The sequence below is a fragment of the Macaca mulatta genome, chromosome 4 (genome assembly GCF_049350105.2).
Source record: "Macaca mulatta isolate MMU2019108-1 chromosome 4, T2T-MMU8v2.0, whole genome shotgun sequence".
Taxonomy (NCBI): Eukaryota; Metazoa; Chordata; class Mammalia; order Primates; family Cercopithecidae; genus Macaca; species Macaca mulatta.
The window spans coordinates 143690322-143713602 of NC_133409.1; the positions used below are offsets into that span (position 1 = coordinate 143690322).

The following is a 23281-nucleotide window of genomic DNA, read 5'->3' on the forward strand; positions in this document are numbered from 1 at the left end:
GCATCCTCTGCCTCCCGGGTTCAAGTGATTCTCCTGCCTTGGCCTCCTGAGTAGCTGGGACTACAGATGTGTGTCACCACACCCAGCTAATTTTTTATTTTTTATTTTTTTATTTTTAGTAGAGATGGGGTTTCGCCATGTTGGCCAGGCTGGTCTGGAACTCCTGATGTCTGGTTATCCACCCACCTCCGCCTCCCAAAGTGTTGGGATTACAGGCGTGAGTCACTGAGCCTGGGTGACAATTTTGTGTATTTTCATGTGATTTTTTTTTCTGTCAGTTTTTTTCTTTTTATAAAATTGGATCATAATGTATATGCATGTGTGTATGCATATGTGTGTGTATGTATATAGTTTTACACATGTAGTTTTGTGAGATTTTCATTTAATATTTTATCCAGAATGTTAATGTCATCAAAAATACCACAAAATTTTCACTATTTTTCTTTTATTGAATGATCAGGTAATTTATGTATTTTGTTCTTATAAGTAATGCTACGGTGGTCATCTTTCTTTGTCTGCAATGCTTGTTATTGCCTTAGGCTAGTAAGGTAGTCAAGACTCTGGTTGTAAGCAGTAGGAACTCACCTTGATCTAGCTTGGGTGCAAACCAGAAGTTCTTGGCTTATGTAACAGCTGAAATGGCAGGGATGCAGCTAGGCCTCAAGGGTAGCTGGAGCTGGAGACAACTCAGACAACTCAAAACTCTTTCACTCCTTATTCCTGATTCTTTCTGCATGCTTGTTCACTGAAACCCTGGAAAACGTGACCAGAGAGATCTCCTGAACTATTGCTCACAGCATTGCCAGCAGAGTGGGACTGCAGCTTGAGTTCCTCCCACACACAAGTTTATTATGAAGTTTTTCAAATGAAAAAGCAAAGTTGAAATGATTTTAAAGTGCCACTTTACTATACTTTACAGTACAAGTATGTATAAATATAAGTATGTTACTCTGCTTGCTGTGTCACATACCTATCAGTCAGTCACCCGTCTGTCACTGCATCTTTTAAAAATTCACTTCAAAATAAATTGCAGCTATCAGTATACTTTCTGCTAAATACTTCAGCATGAGTACTATAGGGTTGAATACTTATTTACCTTTTTCTTTTGATACAAAATTTACAAAGAAATGCACAAGTCTTAGGACAAGTCCATACAACTGTGTAACCCAAATCCTTATGAGCCCTTATGATCCCAAGTTTTAAAAAATCTAAGATAATAGCTCTGGCTAGCTCACCTTGGGTCTGGTGCCCATCCCTGAGCTCAAACAGAGTAAAGGAAGTCACATTTCCCACATGCAAGAGGGTGCTGTGCTCAAGTGATAAAACTATAGATATCTGCAACAGAAAGCTTCCTGGAAGTTGAATTACACTAATTGAATTTAGTGCTGCACAAAAAGCACATGTATTGGTTTTATCTCTTTTAGAAAACTGCCTCTAAAGTCCTTCACTGATGATTTCTTTATTCTGTGTACCTGCGCTCCTTTAGTTTTTCTTTAATTGGTATATCACTTTTTTCCCAATTTGTTTTGTATGTCTTATAAAAAATAGATTGTAAGCTCTTGAGAGTGAAGACCAGTTCTTTTCAAATCTAACCTTATCCCTTGTATAATGGCACCTTATAGTAGCTAGTCACATGCCTCTCCAACCAGCCAGATGCTTTATGCAGTTAGTAAAGGTGCTTATAGCTACAAGTAAGAGGAAACTGTGACTCAAAGAGCTTTAAATAATAAGGAACTATTATACCTATCTTACATGGAATCACAGAGATTGGCCAGCTCAGGGTTGGTTAATTTGGTGGCTTAATGATATTGTCAAGGATCTAGGCTTTTCTGTTCTTTAGACTCTGCCATCATTGTTATCTAAACTTTGTGCTCAAACTGGATCCTTTCATGATCACAGTCTGACTGTTACAAGTCCAGGCATAAGGTCCAAATGCAGTAACATCTCTTCCCTTTATTGCTCGAAAGAGCTAAGAAACCTTTCCCAGAATCTCCCTAGAGATCTCCATATATAATTGGCTTGAACTAGTTGAAATTATCACTCCCATATCAGTCATTGGTGAAGATAATGGAACCATGGTGATCACTATTCAAGATCTATGCCTGGAAAGGGCATTCCTCTTCTTTTCACATTGGGAGAAGAGAATACTATACAATTAGGACTGATACAATTAGTAAGAAAATTCTATAGGCAACAACATCTGTTACACAGCATTATTCCTTAATGAGAATGCCTGATCTTGTCCTCTGAAGTTGGTTCAGGGGTGGGGGGGGCACATTAAAGAAATTCTATATGTAATTCTTGTTGCTGCCTGAATGGTTTCTCAGTTAGTGACATTTGCTACTGGTCTTTTAGGTTTTTAGGTGTTTAATATTTTTCTGCTTTTTAATATTTGTCATTCTTTAACTCAATGTATTTTGAAAATGTGTGTTTTAATGATTTCTTAATTTCATCTGGAATTAATTCCTTTAAGCCTAGTAGCTAAGCCTTGGGTTCTCTGGAAAACAGAGCCTGAGGTGAGGATTAAGGTGTTAATGCTTTCTTGGAGGGTTGCAGTAAGGGCAAAAGGAAGAAGGGAAGGTGCAAAGAAATGGATTCGATGTGTTATAGAGCCAGCTAGCTTTTGCTTTACAACAAGCTAAGAAGAGACATGGCGGTGACTCAGCAAGCATGCAGCTTTTCTCTGAAGGGGTTGCAAGGAGGAACTAAGAGTAGTCCTTGGAAAAGAGAAAGAAGGGGGAGAATGTATTTGCCTAACTTCTTCCTGTCTCCTGTTCCTAGTTAATAGGAATTTACTCCATAGGAAGCTAATTCCTCTGTATGACCAGGCTGTGTCATTCTGGCTCTCTGTGGCTACTCAGGATGGTAGATCCCATGCACTACACTGTGGTTTTCCATTCAAGTCCAAAAGTGACTTGGATGAGGCACCAACTAAGAGAAGGAGAGGGGAAGGTGGCCAGGCAGGGGGTGGGGGAGGCAGAGAAGGAGTTGGCAGCAGGTAGTTGGGAAGATACACAAGCTTTGTGTCCCAATACACCCAAGAAAGTTGAAGTCAAACTTTTTTTGCTGTAGCATTACTTTGGTATTCAATTACTCGGAAACATACTAGTTTCAAAGTAAGCCAGATACTGCTTTTGTTTTCCAAAGCTCTGAAATTTAAGGTAATCACCTTATGAACTGGTTTACTTTCTCAGATCTGGCAGTCTCTTATAGGAAGTGTTGGCAATGTTCCAGAGCTCACAAATCATCTTGGTTGTTGTGGATCTAGGTCAACATTGACTCCTTTGTAGTCATTCTGAAATATGACGGAGGTAGAGTGGAGTGGCTCTGGGTACCCTTAGATTGTCTAGTCTCTCCAAGTTTATCAGGATTGATGGGCTCTTTGGAGCTCTGGACCCTTGGAAAGCCTCTGAATATTAGCTTTGATATCTGTAAGTTCTTACAAGGCCAACTGCTTTTAAAGAGAACAATGTTAACTTTTTATTCAGAGTGCAGTGAGCAACCTGTGTTGAGTTGGTGGCAGAAGAGGCACCATCTGATGGAATGAAGGAAAGAATGTTTATTCTTGATTGGTCTGGTCTTTGCATTCCTCATATGTGTCTTCCATTTTCTTTAATTAAATATCTCTTTATTTTTTCCATTAATATACTTTACTCAGATCACTGTGACTGCTTAATAGATACTACAGAGTAATAGTAGCTGTTTTTAGGTAGCAAATAAAAAGATGAACTTGTCAGAGATGAATGTGAATTGGGCACATCTAATAAGCCTGAGATTTCCTGCTTCTGTGTCATCATGGGAACTGAGGCAGAGCATTTGGATCTTCCTAGCATGTCACCTGCTGAATGCTCTTGACCCGTTCTGAATTACGTACACTGGGCAGTGCAGGCATGACAGAGTCTGGAACCAGGTAGTCCTTCGAAGAAGCTGCATTGGAGGCACGGAAATTCTTTGCTGGTCTCTAGTTTGTGCCATCCAGATTTTTGAAAGTGTTCTGAAGGGATCTGTGTTCTTTCAACTGATTTTCATGCCTGGCCTTAACCTAGGGACATAAAGTCACATTAGCTCTATTGGTGTTTAAACACATGGTTCTACATGTATCTGGTTAGTTGAAACCCCCCCTTTTTTTTTAAATTCATGGAATGGCTGACTTATTTATTTCATTTAACATAACCTTGAAAATACAAAGTATTCTCCCTCCTATTTTCTAGTCCAATGAAGGTGATCACTTTCCTCTTTCATTTACCTTGGTTACTTGTTTCCTGCCCTGAGGTATGAGGCTACTTGTAGGGCTGATTAAGGTGAGATATTTTCTCCTTTTTGAGGCTCTACTTATGAGCTAGAATCATAAAAATTCAAGAATTGTGCCAAATTTTCTTTTGTTGATGACTGTGATTTAGTCTGTTATGTAACTACAATGTATAATTTACACATCCTGAAGATCATCAGTCTCTGTACAGAGTGACTATATTTAACCCTCACTTCTTTGGAAAAAGAGAACATTACCAATTATCTTTGAAATTACGTTTGTGAGACAATGCACATTGATCCACCCTCTGTCTCCATTTTTAATGTTTGGTGCGTCAAGTAGTACTTTATGATTTATTCTGTGCTTTTCATGTGTAAAGGCTAAGAAGAGAGAGAGCTTAGTAGCTAGTGACTATATCTCGAGGCCTCCCATTGCTTATTTTGTCTAAACCAAGAATAATAGGCATAATATCTCTGTTGTCTCTCTTAATATGCAGGTCCAGAGAGAATAAAAGAGTAAATGTCTTCCCACTATTATCTTTTAGTTCTGGGAGAGGAGTGTGGAGAGAGGATATTGAAATAAATTGTTTAATGCTGGACAGTTCTATGCTTAGTAGTAAAAAAATAACACTTCTTGTTCCTATGTCATGATGCCATTAGTTGCTGTGTGATTTGAGGAGTTTTTGAGAAAGAAAATAGTGTTAGTTTCCTGGCTTTTAAAGTCAAGTCCAGTTTTAAGCTCAAATTCCATACTGATATCTTTTAAGCAAATTTGCTTATTTACCACCCAGCATTTTGCCTCATTACCCTGCCCCAGGCTCTGTTTGTATGAAATTGTCATGATGTAAGAGGAAATGTTGACTGTTTTCATATAGGACTGTGTTCCCTTAAGAAAGAAAGCTTTGAATAAGAAAACGATGTTCTCATTAAATCCGCTCTTTAAGAGTAGGTGGGAGGAATTGCTATCGATCTAATGGATTTAATAGTTCATATAGAAAGTCTGTGGAATAGAAGTAATATTCTGCAGCTGAGTAACTGTAGATTAATCCGTCTTCAGACAGAATTCTGGAAGCATCTGTAAAACTGGAAAATTACCTTTTCTTTTTTGTTTTTTTCCAGGCACAACTGGACTAAATGTATTTCCCAAATACTTTAGAATTAAATTATATCCACATAAGTAGGTCTACTAAAAATTATATGAAAAATTGAAATAAAATCATAAAATATAAATGTTAGGTTCTTCTTGGCTACATTTGCTCTGGTGCCAGTCTGTTTGGAAGGGCTGCAGTGTTGAAGGGTAACCAGAGGTCACTTGTAAAAATTCTTTCTTTGTTAGATGGTTCTCTAATAGCTAGTGGTGGTTCATTTTAGTTTTTAGTTGGATGAAGTAGTCCTTTTAAGGTGGGTGGTGAAGTCAGACATTTAAGGTTCTCTTCAAGCTCTTCCTTTGACCCTTTTAAAACCTTTTTATTTTATTCTACCCACTGAAAGCACATCACCAAGCCCTCCTTCTTTGTCAGGAAAGGGCAGCTATTTCTTTTCCCCTTCCTGCCCTAACCTTTAATGAGTAGTTGGTTCTGTGAAGATATGGGAACTCCCAGGACATATGAGAATTTTAATAGGTATGAGTGACATTTTATGGACATGTTTGTAAGACATGAAAGTGGTGGACTTTGTTCATGTTTCATTCTCATATAAATTACGTATTTCATTCATGCTTTATTCCTATAAGATACTCAATTTGAGCAGCATATATTGTCTGAAGGTTCTTGAAAAAATAAAAGTAAAATAACAATGGTATTGACAATTACAGCTCTTTATTGGAAATGAAAAAAATGCACAAAGAATTGGGACTTTAAAAAATAAGTTTTCAATTAAAAGAAGAATAGACACATATTAGGAATAATAGCAGTCTTTCTGTAGAGCATTGTAGTTTACAAAGCACTTTTACACACAACATCTGAGTTTAGTTACACAATAAAAGGAGTGTGTTGGTTGTACCCCCATGGTTTCTTTAGCCATCAGATCTCTAGATCTGCATCCTTACACCAGCCATTTTAATTGGCATTCTTACTGCACCGTAAGACGGGTTGAATAGTCAGATAGTCTGCTATTGGTAGCAGCTCTTCTTCTTCATGTTTAATCCTTTCCCTCTTCTGCTTCTCTCATCACTGTCACTTTCTCGTTTGGAAACTAGAGCATATATAGTCATCTTTATTTACTTTTGTTCTATGCTAGCATTTGCCTTCTACTAAATGAGGTTGTCCTTTATGTGACAGCTGGCAATTTGTTTCTACAGTCAAGACTCCTATCCTGCGTTTTTGAACCTGGAATATGTTAGTAAGGCTACAAAAATAAAAATATCATCTGAGTGAGCACTGCACTGGTGCACACAGCCTTCCTCTCACCTGATTCCCCCAAAAAGCTACCACTTGAATATGTCTAGTCATGGCATTGGTACTTTTGCTTGTCTACCCACCTCTGCTGGTAGTTTTACAATTAATAATAGACTGGGAAAATAGCTATAAATGATGTGTGTATGTGTGTGTGTGTCTTTGTATTAATCTTTTTCTCCAAAGCAGAATCATTGCTTGGGTTCATTTTTATGAGTAGTAGCCCTAATTTGATTTTACTGTCAGCCCAAGGAACATTCCTTCCATTTAATTTGGAGTTGTTGGAAGTGTTGTGGGATTTTTTTTAACCAAGCCGGGAGCACTTCTTTTTCTTTTCTTTTTTTCTTTTTTTTTTTTTGTCTTTTTTTTTTATGAGACAGAGTCTCACTCTGTTGCCCAAGCTGGAGTGCAGTGGCACATTCTTGGCTCATTGAAACCTCTGCATCCCAGGTTCAAGCAATTCTTCTGCTTCAGCCTCCCAAGTAGCTGGGACTATAGGCATGTACCACCACAGCCGGCTAATTTTTTTGTGTTTTTAGTAGAGATGGGGTTTCACCACATTGGTCAGGCTGGTCTCGAACTCCTAATCCATCTGCCTCGGCCTCCCAAAGTGCTGGGATTACAGGCATAAGCCACTGCGCCCATCCAGGAACACTTCTTAAAATGTGCTTTTGTTAAATGAACCTTATAAGAAAAATTCTGTAAGCCAGGTAAACCTTAGGATTGCCTGGACACTAATGGATTCTATGGTTAGGCATTGGGGTAAAGGTGGGGCACTAAGAACTCCTTGGAATTTATACTAGGAGTGTATAGTCCAACCCATTTGAGAACCACTGTACTTGTTAGCATAGCTTTTTTACTAGCTTCTTATACTTTTGTTAACTTTAGTATTACATATCTTAACACCCCATTTTTACATTACATATACCAATATGTTAAACTTTAGCATTAATCCATATGGAAATACTTAGATCTCAACTACAAAATTCTATCAGTATAATAGTTAAACATATTTATATAAAGAACGGTTTATAATAATATGGTTTTGTTAAAAATCTCCCCCTTCAGAGTTAAAAACTCACTTCTTAAAGGTAATGAAAAGAGTTGGTGGAATTTATTGAACTAGTGATGGCTGCCTCTGAAAGAATTATTTGTGTGTTTGTTTTGTGCGTCTGAAAGGATAGGCAAAATGGTTTACCTCCCAGCAATACAGTCCTCCTAGTTATGGAAGCTGGTAGTGATTTTGCAGGGCATGTTACTTAAAGGTGTGAAAGAATTCAGTTCAGTTTAGTCAGCAAGCTCCCACCCTTTTCTTGGCACTGGCGATGATATAGTGGTGAATGAACCCACATCCTTATTCTTAAATAGCTCACAGTTTACTTCAAGAGTGAATTTTACATGGGTCATCTAAATGTTGACACCTAATTAATAGTCACCATACGGTGTTTGGTATACACATGTTCCACAGGAATTCTCTGATTAAATGAGTGATGCAAACTGTAGTATCCCTTTCCTTTTTTAAAACATAGCAGTGGCTGGGCATGGTGGCTCACGCCTGCAATCCCAGCACTTTGGGAGGCCGAGGTGGGTGGATCACCTAAGGTCGGGAGTTTGAGACCAGCCTGACCAACATGGAGAAACCCCATCTCTACTAAAAATACAAAATCAGCCAGGCATGGTGGCGCATGCCTATAATCCCAACTACTCGGGAGGTTGAGGCAGGAGAATCACTTGAACCTGGGAGGCAGAGGTTGCGGTTAGCCAAGATTGTGCCATTGTACTCCAGCCTGGGCAACAAGAGCGAAACTCAGTCTCAAAAAAAGGGGGAAAAATAGTGGTAGGTTTTCATTGCTCTGTGGATAAAACTCAAAATTCCCACTCTGAGCTTTCAAGAGGGTCTTAGACCATTTCATTTCCCTTTCCTCTACACGTACACATCTAAGGTTAAATCCTTCCCAGAACTGCACCTTATGTTTGAAATGCCCTTCCTGTCATCTGTGCAAGCAAATCTTTACCTTTTGCCCTTCCATGTGAAACTTTTCCATATCTGTGAGAAAAATGACCCAAATATATGGTTTCTCCTCATTCTTTGAATTGTGCCTAATGAATATGAAGTTAATCATCAGAGATCTTGTCTCTACAAAAAATAAAATAATTAGCCAAGCATGGTGGCAAGCGCCTGTCATCCCAGCTACTCGGGAGGCTGAGGCAAGGGGATCACTTGAGCCCAGGAGGTCAAGGCTGCAGTGAGCCACGATTATGCTACTGCACTCCAGCCTGACAGAGTGAGACCCTGTCTCAAAAAAAAAAAAAAAAAAAAAGTATTTCCAAAATACTATGGGAGTAGACACAGATGAAGAAATGATGATGTCTGGGACATTCAGACAATGTTTTGTAAAGAAGGTAACATTTATCTAGGTCTTGAAGAATAAGTAGGAGTTTTTCAGGTGGGAAGGTTATTTGGGGCAGAGGGAACAGTAACAATTATGTGCCACGTAATAATCTTTACATCAACAGCAAGCCACATATACAACAGTGATCCCATAAGATTCTAAAGGAGCTTTGAAATCCCTACCTCCTAGTGATGTCATAGCCATCATAACATTGTAGTGTAACACATTACTCATGTGTTTGTGGTGATGCTAGTGTGAAAAACCCTATATATAAAAGTATAGCATGTATAATTCACTATACTTTTAGAGTTATTTTGGAGCATACACCTTCTACTTACACAACAATTTAACTGGAAAACGGCTTCAGCAGGTCCTTCAGGAGGTATTTCAGAGGAAGGCATTGTTATCATAGGAGATGACAGCTCCATGCACGTTTCTGCCCCTGGAGGCCTTCCAGTGGGACAAGATGTCGATGTGGAAGACAGAGATGTTGATGATCCTGACCCTGTGTAGGCCTAGGCTAATATATATGTTTGTGTCTTAGTATTTAACAAAAAAGTTTAAAAAGTCAAAAAATGTAAATAGAAAAAAACTTGCAGAATAAGGATATAAAGAAAGATAATATTTTTGTACAGCTATACAATGTGTTTGTGTTTTAAGCTAAGTAGTATTTTTAAAGATTCAGAATGTTAAAAAATTAGAAGTTTATAAAGTATTAACGTTTCAGTAAGGTAAGTTTAATTTACTACTGAAGAAAGAAAATTTTAGAAACAAATTTAGTGTAGCCTAAGTGTGCAGTATTTATAAAGTCGCTGTAGTGTTCAGTAATGTTCTAGGCCTTTATATTCACTCACCGTTCATTCGCTGACTCACCTAGAACAGCTTCTATTCCTACAAGCTCTGTTCATGATAAGTGCTGATTATATTTCTACTGTCCTTTTCTATGTTTAGATACACAAATACCATTGTGTTACAGTTACCTATAGTCTTCAGTACAGTTACCTGCTGTACTGGTTTGTGGCCTAGGAGCAATAGGCTATACCATCTAGCCTAGGTATACAGTAGGCTATAGCATCCAGGTTTGTGTAAGTATACTCTTAGATGTTCACGCCATGATGAAATTGCATTTCTCAGAATGTATCCCAGTTGTTAAGCATGAGTGTGTATGAAAACTGATGGCATCATGAAAGAACATGGCGTATTTAGGGAATGTGGTTAGACTGTAGAGTTTGTGTGTTTTTGGTGGTGCTAGTGCTGGGAGACAAAGCCAACAGCAGGATTTGTATAGTAATCTTGGAAATGCAGAAGCCAAGCTCTTGTGGTTCTTTTGGTGTGCTGTGTACTAGCACATTACCAGGTAGGTTTAGACACTTGATAAGTATTTTTTTGATGAAACATGAAGCCAGGGGTAGCTGGCTCTTTGATCAGGATAGGAAAATATGAGTAATCCTTTCAGAACTGTGTTTATTTATCATTTATCAAGCATTCATTCAACAAATATATACTGAGGCTGCTGTGTTCAGGGCAATGAGGGAAATATAAAGATGTTTCTTCCCTGTTTGTGCAACGCCTCTTCCCTGAGTTCAGTTTTATTAGATTTTTCTTTTCAGAAGTGTTAATTCTATGCCGTTTTATTATATTTTATACGTGCTTGCTACTAACGTACTGTGTAGTTATTGCTGTTTCTCAAAGGCTCAGAACCATTTTAACCCACATCACTACTTTATTTCAGGAGTTCTTACTGAGTTTTGGGGAAAGTACAGATGCTCAAATAACTGGTGTTTTTCTGTGACTTGTGCCTTTCCAGCCAGTATTTATAAGGTCAAGAAGGCAAAGTATGCAGAATTATAGATGTAATAGCTGATTTGTACTGAGCTTTTTAGGCCTAACATATCTTAGCTGCTATTCTTTACTTATAGTTGATGCAAAGAGAACATTGTTTAGCAGTGGCAAAGAGAAACTAACACTGAAAGCAAAATAGAAATTTCATTCTTAAAAATTGCACTCCTGGTAATATGTCCTTTTACCCTTGTGCAGAAGAACATCCAAACCTGTTCTTGAGGATTATTTTAAATGTATAATCATTTCCCCCTTCCTCCTATTGAGTAACCTCCATGTGTCAGCACTATGCTGGATATTGGGTTACAATGTAAACATCACACTTGTTGTCTTCAGGGAAGTAAAACAGTTATGCCTCTATGCTGGCTGTGCATTAGCTGTACAGGTAAGTCTTTAAAAAGTACAGATGCTAGAGTCCCTGTCCTGGAGATTCTGACTCACTGGTTCTACAGTGGGTAGGTAAGATTACTGACAAGTTAATAGGAAATTACACTTCTCTGAAGTAGGGCTCTGGGATAATTTATGAGCACAGAAGAGGATTGCCTAGCTTAGTCTTAGAAGATTAGGGTTGATGGAGGGGGTGGGAAGCGTATGAATATAGAATGTAAGGCAAAAGCCTGTCTTGAATTTTGGGGAATAACATGTATGGACTGCAAGAAGAAAGAGCATGGGAAGTTGGTAGTTTTTTGTGGGTGGAACATAGAAGAGGAGGCAAGGAGTAGTGAGAGGGGAGACTGGAGAAGCAAGCAGAGTCCAAATCATTCAGGGCTTTGTCTGTCAGGCCAAGAAATTTGAATTTTATCCTGTAGACATTTGGAGCCATCGATGGGTTTTAAGTAGTGGGGTGATGTGATAAGATTTATTGTGCTTTCATATAATCACTCCTGCTCTGTGAAAAATGGCTTTGAGAGAAATATGAAGAGAATTTGTAGACTTGCAAAAGTCTAGGTAAGAAGTGCCAGTGGCAGGGGAAATGAAGAGAAGTGGACAACTTTCAAAAATACTTCATTAGTAGAACACACTGAACTTGGTTAAAAATAAATGTGTCTATTTGGGGGAGGGGTTGAGGGACATGAAGTATCAAAGACTGGGTTCTTAGCCTGGGGTCATGGGAGGGATGGAGGTACCATTCACTAAGATGGGAACACAAGAAAAGGCAAATTTGACAAAGGAAAGTGGTAAATTCGCTTTAAATATATTGAGTTGGTAGTGGCAAAAAGACATCTAAATAGAGCTGTCGACTAGATATTTGAGCAAATTGTCCAAAGCATGGAAGCAGGATCTGGGCTAAAGATTTGGGAGACATGGCCGGGCGCAGTGGCTCATGCCTGTAATCCCAGCACTTTGGGAGGCTGAGATAGGTGGATCATGAGGTCAGGAGATCGAGACCATCCTGGCTAACAGTGAAACCCCATCTCTACTAAAAATACAAAAAATTAGCTGGGCATGGTGGTGGGCGCCTGTAGTCCCAGGTACTCGGGAGGCTGAGGCAGGAGAATGGCGTGAACCTGGGAGGCGGAGCTTGCAGTGAGCCGAGATCAGGCCACTGCACTCCAGCCTGGGCAACAGAGCGAGACTCCATCTCAAAAGAAAAAAAAAAAAAGATTTGGGAGACATTTTCATATTGATAGTAACTAAAACTCTACAAGTACATGAGATGATTGTGTGTATATATATAGAGAAGGTCTAGGATGGAACCCTTAAAGGCACTAACGTTTCAGGAAAAGAGAAGAGGGGGGCTTATGAGACTGAGAAGGAGTGGTAAAGGTAAGAGGAACATCAAAAGAGTGAATTGTCATTTAAGGCAAGATAACTTTTTGAGAAGGAAAGAGTGATGAACAGGATTAAATGTCATGAAGAGGTCAGTAAGACATTTCCATTTGCTTTAACAACAAGCATGTTAGGTCAGAAGGGAGAGCAGAGGGAGAAGAAGAGGGTTGAAGAGTGTGAAGTGAAATAATCATGAATAGGCAATTGTTTCAAAAAGTTTGAGAAAACAGAATAGGCGGATAGGTGGTAGCTGGGAGTGGAGGGGTTGAAGAATTGCTGAGATAGGAGAAATTTGATCGTTCTGTTCATTTCTTCCTGGAGTAATCATTTAGTAAGAGTGCTCTGTGAGACACACTCTGTGTTACATGCTGAGAATAGATCCCAGTCCACATGGATCTTAATTCTAGCAAAATGGCTACCCAATAAAAGAATAGCAAATAAAGAATTAGAAGGGCTCTGAAGGAAGTAAGCAGCAAACTGTGGTCAGGAATGACAGAGAGGCCCTACTTAGGATAGTGTGGTCAGAAAAGGCCTCTTTGAGGAGGTGTCATTTTAAACTGAGATCTGAAGGATGTGGAGGAGACAGGTGTAAAGAGCCTAGGAAAGAGTATTTCATGCAGAGAGAGCATCAAGTGCATTAGCTCTGGGATGGGAAAGAGCTTGGGTTATTCTAGAAGCCAGCAGAAACAGAAGGTTTTTATGGCCATAGTGAGGTGAGTTAAGGAAAAACAGTATGAATGAGATGGTGTTGAAGAGATAGGAAACTTTGAGACCAGTTGGGTCGTTTATGCCATGGTATTAATTTGTGTTTTATTCAGGAAGAATGGAAAACCTTTGGAAGGTTTTAAGCAGAGTGACACAGTCTGATTTACATTCTAAAAGAAGTCGCAATGACTGTTTTGTGGGGAATGGATTATAAATGGAGGTGGGTCAAGAACAGAAGCAGAGGGATCAGTTAATGGCTGATTGGATTATGCTGGTGACAATGGAGGTGGAGAAAAGAGACTGGCTAGTAAAATACAGATAGTCTCTGATTTACAATGGTTCAATTTAGGAAGTTTTGGTGTTACAATGATGTGTAAGCAGTATGTGTTTAGTGGAAACTGTCTTTGACTTTTGAATTTTCATCTTTTCCCAGGTTAGTGATATGTGATATAATACTCTCTCATGCTGCTGGGCAGTGGCAGCAAGCCTTGCAGCTCAGCCAGCACAGGATCACGAGGGTAACAGCCGATACTCTGCAGTTTACTTTATTCAATAAATTACATGAGCTGTCCAACACTGTTTATGGACAGGCTTTGTGTTAGATGATTTTGCCCAACTGTAGGCTAATGTAAGTGTTCTGAACAAATTTAAGGTAGGATAGGCTAAGCTATGATGTTTGGTAAGTTAGGTGTATTAAACACATTTTTGGCTTACAGTATTTTCAACTCATGATGGGTTTATTGGAACTTAACTCATTGTAAAACAAGGATCATCTGTGTAATGTATAGAATCAAGATGATTTGGCTAATGTCTGAGGGGTCAAGAGACAGGGAGGAGGGAGAACTTTGGTGTCTGGTTTTAGTGTCAGCATAGATGGTGGCACCATTTACTGAGGCAGGAAAAACGAGAGGGACCCAGAGTTTCAGTGCAGGTTGGAGCTGAGTGGAAATGCAGAATTAAGAGTTCCTTTTTTTTTTTTTTTTTTTTTTTTTGAGGCGGAGCCTCGCTCTGTTGCCCGGGCTGGAATGCGGTGGCATGATCTCAGCTCACTGCAACCTCTGCCTCCCGGGTTCCAGTGATTCTTCTGCCTCAGCCTCCTGAGTAGCTGGGACTACAGGTGCATGCCACCACACCTGGCTAATTTTTGTATTTTTAGTAGAGACGGGGTTTCACCATATTGACCAGTCTGGTCTCGAACTCCTGACCTTGTGATCTGTCTGCTTCAGCCTCCCAAAGTGCTAGGATTACAGGCGTGAGCCACCATGGCCAGCCCAAGAGTTCCCTTTTTATATATACTGAAATTCAGTTGCATGGGGGATTTATATTAATTAATTTATTTTTTAAAGACAGAGTCTCACTCTGTCGCCCAGGCTGGAGTGCAGTGGTGCGATCTCGGCTCACTTCAACCTCTGCCTCCCAGGTTCAAGTAATTCTTCTGCCTCAGCCTCCCCAGTAGCTGGGATTACAGGTGCCTACCACCACGCCTGGCTAATACTGTATTTTTAATAGAGATGGGGTTTCACCATGTTGGCCAGTCTGATCTCAAACTCCTGACCTCAAGTGATCCACCTGCCTTGGCCTCCCAGAGTGCTGGGATTACAGGTGTGAGCCACTGCACCTGGCCTCCATAGGGGATTTTAAGTTGGCAACTGAATGTAGATATGTGGAATGTAGACGTGTGGAAATTAGAGGTTTGGTCCATAGATAGATACTTAAAATTCATTGGCATGTAGATTTGCTTAAAGCCATAAAAATGAATGAGATCACCTGGGAAGAGGATACAGAACTAAGCCCTGAGGAATGCCAGTATTTAGTGGTCAAACAAAGGAGATATAACTTGTAAGAAAAAATTGAGAAAGCAGCTTATGAGGGAGGAGGAAACTCGGAAGAAGGTGGAATCGTGGAAGCTGAGAGGGGGTGCTTCAGGAATGAAGGAATAAGCAACTTTGTTAAATGATTCTAATAGAGTCAGAAAAGTGTCTATGAATTTGGCGTCATCTAGATAAATGGTTGCTATTACAAAAGCATTTCCAGTGTTTTGGTGGAAACAGAAGACAAGTGAAAGGAAGTAGAGCCATAGCAATTGCACTGGGATAGACCTCATTCATTCTTTTAAAGGCTGTACGATGGTTCATAGATGTTTCTACCATCATTTACTCAACCTTTCACTATTGATGAATGTTGGGGTCCGTGCCGGGGGTGGTGGAGAATGAAAGAACACACAAAAGACAAAGACACACAGAGAACATGGCGGCCGCGCTCAGAGCCTCCGCCTCACTTTATTTATACTCCATAAACCCCACGTCAGCAGAAAGAATGCAATGCAAAACAAACTTTCTTTTCCCAGATGTAACCTTCTACTCAGTTCTTTGTTTCTATGCTCTTCCTTATCTGCCCGCCTTCTTGGTGCCTACGGGAGTTCATTAAAAGTTCAATTGGAGATACTGTCCTTGAGCCCTATCTATTCTCAGCATACTGTTTTCAAAGGCCCCTGCAGATGAACATTCCCTTTGTTTTCATTTTTGTCACTGAAAATAATACTACAATAAACATTCTTGTCTCTGTCTCTGTGTTCATCCTTACACACTGGCACATGTATTTATATAGGAAACATTCTAGGAATGGGCTTCCTGGGTTGAAAGATAGGTGTATTTTATATAATTTTTATATTGTTAATAACTTCCCCAAAAGCCTAAAACAATTCACATTTCACCAGCAGTTTATGAGAGATTGATGATACAGGAGAAGAGGGATCTAACAATGACAGTGCAAAGTCCTCAAAAGGTAAGAGGAGATGTGGTCTAAAGTTCAGTGGAGGGATTGGACCTTCATAGGGCAAGGGAGGAAGGAAAATTGTATGTAGTTTGGGTGGTAGTCACATGAGGAAGTTCTGTAGTCTCAGTAAAATAATAGCAAATCATCAGTTAAAGAGGAAGTTACTTGGAAGGCTCAAAGCACAAGAATTCCTAGAAAGTAGGAGCAGGAGTGGAATAGGATTGCTGAGTCGTGCTGCATTTGAAATACAGTCCGATTGTGTGGTTTTTCTCTAGCTGTATGAAGTTACTTGGGCTTGTGCCCAGAGAAGATGGATACCTGAGATCATCTAGGGCTGGAGTTTGCCAGGCAAGTATGATGGAAAGAGACGGACGGGGAAGTGAGGGCACTCTGCAAGGGAATGATTATATGTAGACCATAGTATCTAAACTGAACAGAGGAGGGAAATGAGGGCAGAAAGGGGTTGTGAGACTGTGGCAGGATCCGTGGATTAGAAGGTTCAAAGAGGGGCAAGAATTTTTAGCAGTGTGGATACTAAAGCAAATGAATAGGAGGGATGGGAAGAGCTGTTAGAGTGTGATACGTTTGCATTTAGATTTTGGCAGAGTTATGATTTTTCTTGACCAACTGAAGGAGTTGCCCATGGATTTGAATCACTGAGGTATAGCAGAAGAAAGGGTCCCTGTAGATGAGGAAATGAAGGACCTGGGAGTCAATATATTGTTTGCATAGTGTCCATTATTGTTGGCGTGTGATGCCAGCAGTAGGAGTGGAGGAAAAGTGAGCCAGGAGTATGAGTTTTTAGTTTGGTGGGATGAGTGTGAAGTTGGTAGGTAATGGTGACAGGTGTGGGTGGAGCTAGAACTGTGAAAGGGCAGGGAGAATTGCAAGCAAAAAGGGATGAAGTGGTTTGAGAGTAGTAGGGGGGAACAAGGACAGCTGCCTCCTCTATCTCCTGGCTCTGGGATTTATGGGGCATTAAGAGAAAAAAATAGTAACTTGAGAGGGCTGTTGGGGAAGCATGTTTAACTGCTAGCAATAAGAAATCAGGAGAGAGAGAGGCTGGAGAGGGAGAGATTGAAGAGCAGAGCTGCCTGAGAAGGGAGAACAGGTAGATGGACTGTAAAGTCTTGGTGGAGAGATTAGCCTGGGCTTTCTCCTGGAGAGAAGCAGGAGGGCAGCAGCCCTGTTTGTAGGTTGTTGGCTAGAAGCTGCCCCTCCTCTTTCATTTCTGCAGAAAGCAGCGGGAACAGCTGCTGAGAGTAGGGCGATGGGGGATTGGGTAGGAGACATGAGAGGAATGGAGGAGGTGTGATGTAGCTGCTGTGGAGAATGGAATAATAAAAGTGACACATAGAAAGAGCATCAGGAGATAGCAAGGCTTAGCTGAGACTGGAGAGTGAGTTAGGCATAAACTCGCTTCCCTCCTTTTTCATTACACATAGAATGTCAGTTTCCCCCGTCTCCACCAAACTGAAATAATTGCTTTCTCATCTGTTTCCATAGTGTGGAGCACCTAATTTTATATCACTTATCACATTGTGTTACAGCGATTTACCTGTTTTCCCTTTCAGAGTGTGAGTTCTTGGACAGTAAGGCTTATTATCCTCTCTTCATGATCACCTAGAATAATGACTGGAATATAACAGGCACTCAGTTAACGTTCATTGAATTGAATCAAATTGCACAAGTATGGTCATTTTATTTTCTAATAGCTCTTTCCCTTCATGAATCTGATGCCATATATTCTAAACAACTTACTCATTTCCGTGGGCACAGTGTACTCATTAACGATAAGCCATCCTATTTCTGTGTTACGCAAGAGTAAGACCTGCGCACAAGATGAAGAGATCCCGCTCATCTCTGCAGGCTTGGTATTAATGTATTTGCCTTGGGGATTTCTGTCAGCAGAATGTTTGCCCCATTATTGACCTTGGTCAATAGGACATTCTTGGAGTCCTCTTCCCTTAGCGTTCTTTCCCTTCAGAGCAAAGGGTACTGGTCTTTGTGATTTGAATGCGTTAGGAGGCTGGACATAGAAGAGAAAGCTTTTCTTGTAATAAAAACCCAACAAGCAAAATTTAAAAATCACCTTGCTTCCAAAATGTTGGAAATACTTTACCAAAATGAAGAGAATACACCATGGCAAAAACATTAGTTTGCCCACTGATGTGCTCGTATTGTTTCGTGGGTAGGAAAATGAAGGTAAATTAAGTGTTATTCATATTCCATGTCAGTAGCCAAAGCTCTGAAAGGCTTCTTTAGGTTCCCTCTCAGACAGAATTATAGAATCCTCAGTTAGAACGGACCATGGTGAGCAGCCGGCCCAGCCACCCATGCCAACGTTTGAATCCCCTTTACAACATCCCCATCTGGCAGGTGTCCAGCATCAGCATCTCTAGGGATTAACAGAGTTCTTGACAATAGAAACCAGCTTCTCATTGACACCAGGATATTGCAGATTGCTATCTCTATAACAGTAGTTCTCAAACTTTTGTTCCCAGGAGCCCTTTATACTCTTAAAAATTGTTGAGGAGCCCAAAGAGCTTTTGTTTATGCAGGATATATCAATATTTACTTGTCTTAAAAATGCAACAGTAAACCCATTACATGTCAATATAGATATCATTTTTGATGAAAAATAACTGTTTAAAAAAATAATTTAATGGAGAGAGTAGCCTTGCAAGTCTCCTTAATGTCTGTCATAATAAATAGAAGACTGCTGGATTCTGTATTTCTCATTCAATCTGTTGTGACAGAACAGGTGATGGAGCCTGTGGAAAGTTCAAATGCACAGACATGGGAGGTAAATAACTTCTTTGAATTCAGAAGTTTTGTTCTCACAGACCTCCCAGAAGGGTCTCAGGGGACTCCCAGGAGTCCCCAGACCACATTTTGAGAACAGTTGCTCTCTTACACACCAAGGGATGGGATTCATGATGTCAATTGGCAGGGCCTGCAGTGAAAGAAAAACTAGATGCAAAAAGGGGCCAAGAAAAATGTCCTTACATTTATGATCAACAAGTATTGAGTGTTTACCGTGTGCCCAAGTGCAAAGCATTGAAGATGCAGGTTGAGTGTCCCTTATCTGAAATGTTTGGGACCAGAAGTGTTAAGGATTTTGAACTTTTTTTGATTTTGGAATATTTGTATTATACCTACTAGTTGAGCATTCCTAATCCGAAAACCTGAAATGTGAAATGCTCCAATGAGCGTTTGTCTTTGCGCATCATGTTGGCACTCAAAAAGTGTCAGATTCAGGAGGATCTTGGATGCTTGGATCAGGGATACTCAACCTGCACTAACACTTGTGTCAGGTGTTCTCTGTCTTCTTCAATGTGAAGGCTCCTTTTGGCCTAAAAAAATGTTAGAACTGTAAGTTAACTTTTTTACTTATAGCATCCATTGAGAAAGTGACAAAAAGCAACTGTGAATTTAGTTCTGGTTTTAATAAATTTATGTTTTATTCATCACAGCAATATCTATGGACATTAGGTAGAAAATTCACTGGAAAATGAACACACTGTTTTATACTTTATACATTTGGTCTTCAGTCAGTGCTTTGTACCCATGGAGATTTGCAGAACCCTTGCAGATATATCTGTGCTTGGCCTATGTACCTGCCATGCCGCCTATGACCCACAGGTTGGGAACTGAATTCACTCATCTGTTCTTGTTACCAGCATTAAAGACATCGAGTGATGGATTTGTTTTGGGGTTATTTTTAAGCCATTAAGACTTCTGATGCCTTCAATTTAAGATGGCCAGGTATCATAAAGAATTTATGCATGCACTTCCGGGGCTTCTGGCTCTCTTCACTGTCCTTATCTTGCTAAGAGCAACAGATAGGCATTTGCAGATCAAGCACTCTCACCCACCCTGTAAGATGTTGCTCAGAGTTAATGGAAGAGAACCGTGTTGAGAGAGTTAATACTGAGTTAGAGAAAAGTGGAAGTGTGGTAATAGTGCAAAGGGAGGAGTGAGAAATTAAATGGTATCTTTTTAGAAGTCTGCCTTATTGCAGTCTGCATTGCTCCTTGGGGATTTTTCTACTGAGTACAAGAAAATCAGCAAGCACTTTTTGAAAAACCCAGATGAAATTACTGCCATAAATTTTTATTTTTTTTTTCATGGTATAAAACCCTTAATTTAGATGGGGAGGGTTTATTACCAGTGTTTTCTTGGCATGGCTAAGTTCAATTAATTTCAGATGACAAGCTCCAGGTCCCCCTTACTACCACCCCTCTGCTGCCTTTTCCTCCCCCCTCACCCCCAATACGTGGAAAATGCAATTTGTTATTGGTTTGCCTTTGGCTCCGGAGACCTCATTAAGGGCCTGAGAAAGAGATTCTATCTCTCTTTCTTTGACACCTTTCTATTTTCTGCTGGATTCAGACCATTTGCATTGCCACATGTTAAGTATGTGTGGTGTATGTGAGGGGAAGGTTAGCAGACAAGTAGTGATGATTATACCTTTTAAATATTGATTTGAAATGACTGTTGCAAGTTAGGAAATTGTTAACTGCAGTATTCAACTAAGATACGGAGCTCAGCTTAAGATGATGTCTCTGAAAAGAATGTGGGTACATTTAGACAGGAAAACTTATTCAGCTGCTCTGACAGTTCACATGTAACATACCTGGTTGTTTGAAAGCAGGAACAAGATGTCAACAGAATATTGTATTTACTCACAGTCCTAAGACATAGCATGCTGCACCTTCAAGTTCGTGTTCCTATCAGAATACTGTGAGCAAATGAGGGAAATAATCTATGGTGTTTTGTTTTTCTCTGCATGGTAATATAGAATCTATTGTAGTGTGAATAAAATAAGTCACAAGAGATTCATTACTGTTTGTGAAGTGTACTGTCTGTGTCTTTCTGCATGGGATTCTTTATTTTACTTACAAAGCAGATATAAAAATTAGAATTGAGATGATAGAGAATATATATTGCATAAATAAGCAATTTAAACAGAAGTTTTACCATTATAACAAATAAATACCGTGCTTCAGAGGTTGGAGATTAGAATCCTGTTACATTAAACGCTTGACAATTAATTAGCTATTGTCTATAAAGTTCCCAAGATGACAAGTTACTTAAATACTATTATTAGGAGTAGCTGGATTAGTAATAATAGTGTTCAAGTGCCATGGGCAACAATGAGGAGATTTTAAAAATAAAGAGAAATGCATGTGATCACAGTCAGAGTGATTTGTGTGCTGAATGCAGAGCGGGCGGTCCCTGGGAGCAGTGTTTTCTGAGACTGCAGTGTACAATGGGCAATACTTGGCAGTGTGCTGAGGAGGATGAGATAAAAGTGCTTAATTTGTTAATATTTTTTCTCTGTTTTTTTGGTGTATTGCTTCACCTCTTGTCAAAATAGTGTTCACGTAGCAAAATTAAAGAGAAAATAAGAAAGCTGACAGAAAATAGGCTCAGCAAAAGACCAAGTATAAAAGATGAACCTCTAGCAGTTGCTGACAGGCATTGTTTAGACTCCAGTTATGTTAGATCATTCATTACTATGGCTTTTTTCTTTTAAATGGCACATAATTGATGTGGATAAAAATGTGTGGGGATTTAACTTGATTGTACAGGTTTTTGTTCTGTGGAATTTATATCTTTAGGGCTCCATTTGTTTTGAATGTAATTTTTGTGAGAAAATCAACATAGAACCGAGGTCTGCCTCAGTATCAGTTGGGGTCGGGTGTGGGGGATTACCAAAGTAGAGGATATCCACATCCTTGGTATGGATAGCGAAGCTTACAAGAGGAATGGTCCGGGGCTTCTTGGTTTTCAGAATCAAATAATTTTGAAATTGGATGGTGTGTAGAAGTAGTGGTGCTCACCACACATTTCGTGTATCCCCTGATGTTACCCAGCCTTTGTTGCTGTTGGGTTTGGGCTTTGTGACTTGCCCAGGCCAATGAGCTGTGAGTGGAAGGGATACACGGCTCTTCTGAGCCAAGGCATTTAAAAGCTAGTGTTCCCCTTCCGTCCCTTTCTGGGTTGCTTCTTGCTTTGTATTTTTTTTAGTACTAGATAGAAAAGATAGAACCATACAAATTTTGAAATATATGTGCCTCTAAATAATGAAAGAAATTTAGCTTATGTTATGTAGAGCTGTTTAGTACGGTCTGTGTAGAAATACACTTAGCATTCTCTTGCCCATGAACATGGAGTGTGGACAGCAGACTCCAGCTCTGGTGTTGTGACTCATCCTTGATACCTCACCAGTCCTCGAACAACCTAGTTGTGGAAAAACTGGGATAGATTGGATTTGGTTTTAGATATTATAGACGGGTGCCTCAGGCAACTGAATTTATACAGTAAACCACTTTTGTAAATGATCAGATTTCTGTGTCTGATAATTTGTTGGGAATCGCTTGGATGTTGGCTGTGCTAGAAATTTGTGAAAGACACTTTATAGTGATTGTTTCCATAAAGCCAACAAGATTCAAACATAATAGTATTGAGACCAACGGGCATCTCAGCCTTACGTCCATTTTTCAGCATGCCTAACACACATTATTCTTACTAAATGCCTCTTTCTATAAACCTAGCTGTTGCTACCTCAGTGGGTTGCTTGCAGTTTGACTGTAGCCTAGCTTGCTTAATTAAGACTTAAAATAATACCTTTGGTTCTGCCTGGGACTTGAGAGAATAGCCAGCTCTGAAGCCTTTGCTTGCTGTAATGGTTGCTCAGTAGTTGGAGTTTTGTAGCAAAAAGGTTTGGAAATCCTCTACCATACAGTGGTTTTTATTGTTAATAGGTCTAGTTGTAAGTAGTCATCCTTTTTGACATCAGTTCCTTCTTGCTGAATACTTTATTCTTCTCACTTTTCTTTTCCTTCCCCTTCATCTTTTCTGCTCTCTCCTTTCCTCCCTTCATTCCCTTTCTCATTCTGTTTCTTTCCGTATAATGAACTGGTAAATTTGCAAAAAGGGACTGCATACTGCTGCCATGTGTAGGGTCCGGGAAACCTGATCATTTTGAAGAGATAGCCCATTCTAACGCTATGGTTAGGAAACATCTTACTGAATGTTGCATCTTTTGTGATGCATGAAATGCCAGAGAAAATATAGCTTGGGGGAAAAAAGTGTATTCTTGGGACCTGCATTAGAGAATATAAATCACAAATCAATATAAAGTTCACA

At 39.7% G+C, this 23281-nt stretch overlaps 1 protein-coding gene and 1 long non-coding RNA gene across 7 annotated transcripts in view; one reads left to right on the forward strand and one right to left on the reverse strand.

Moving 5' to 3' along the window:
- Positions 1 to 23281, forward strand: part of BTBD9 (BTB domain containing 9) — a 481979-nt gene that overhangs the window by 118973 nt on the left and 339725 nt on the right. The window lies entirely within an intron of this gene.
- Positions 15586 to 21542, reverse strand: LOC144340380 (uncharacterized). Its single transcript, XR_013416446.1, has 2 exons — positions 17682 to 21542; positions 15586 to 15823 (listed from the first exon to the last, which is right to left on the reverse strand). It is a non-coding gene; the product is annotated as an uncharacterized LOC144340380 (long non-coding RNA).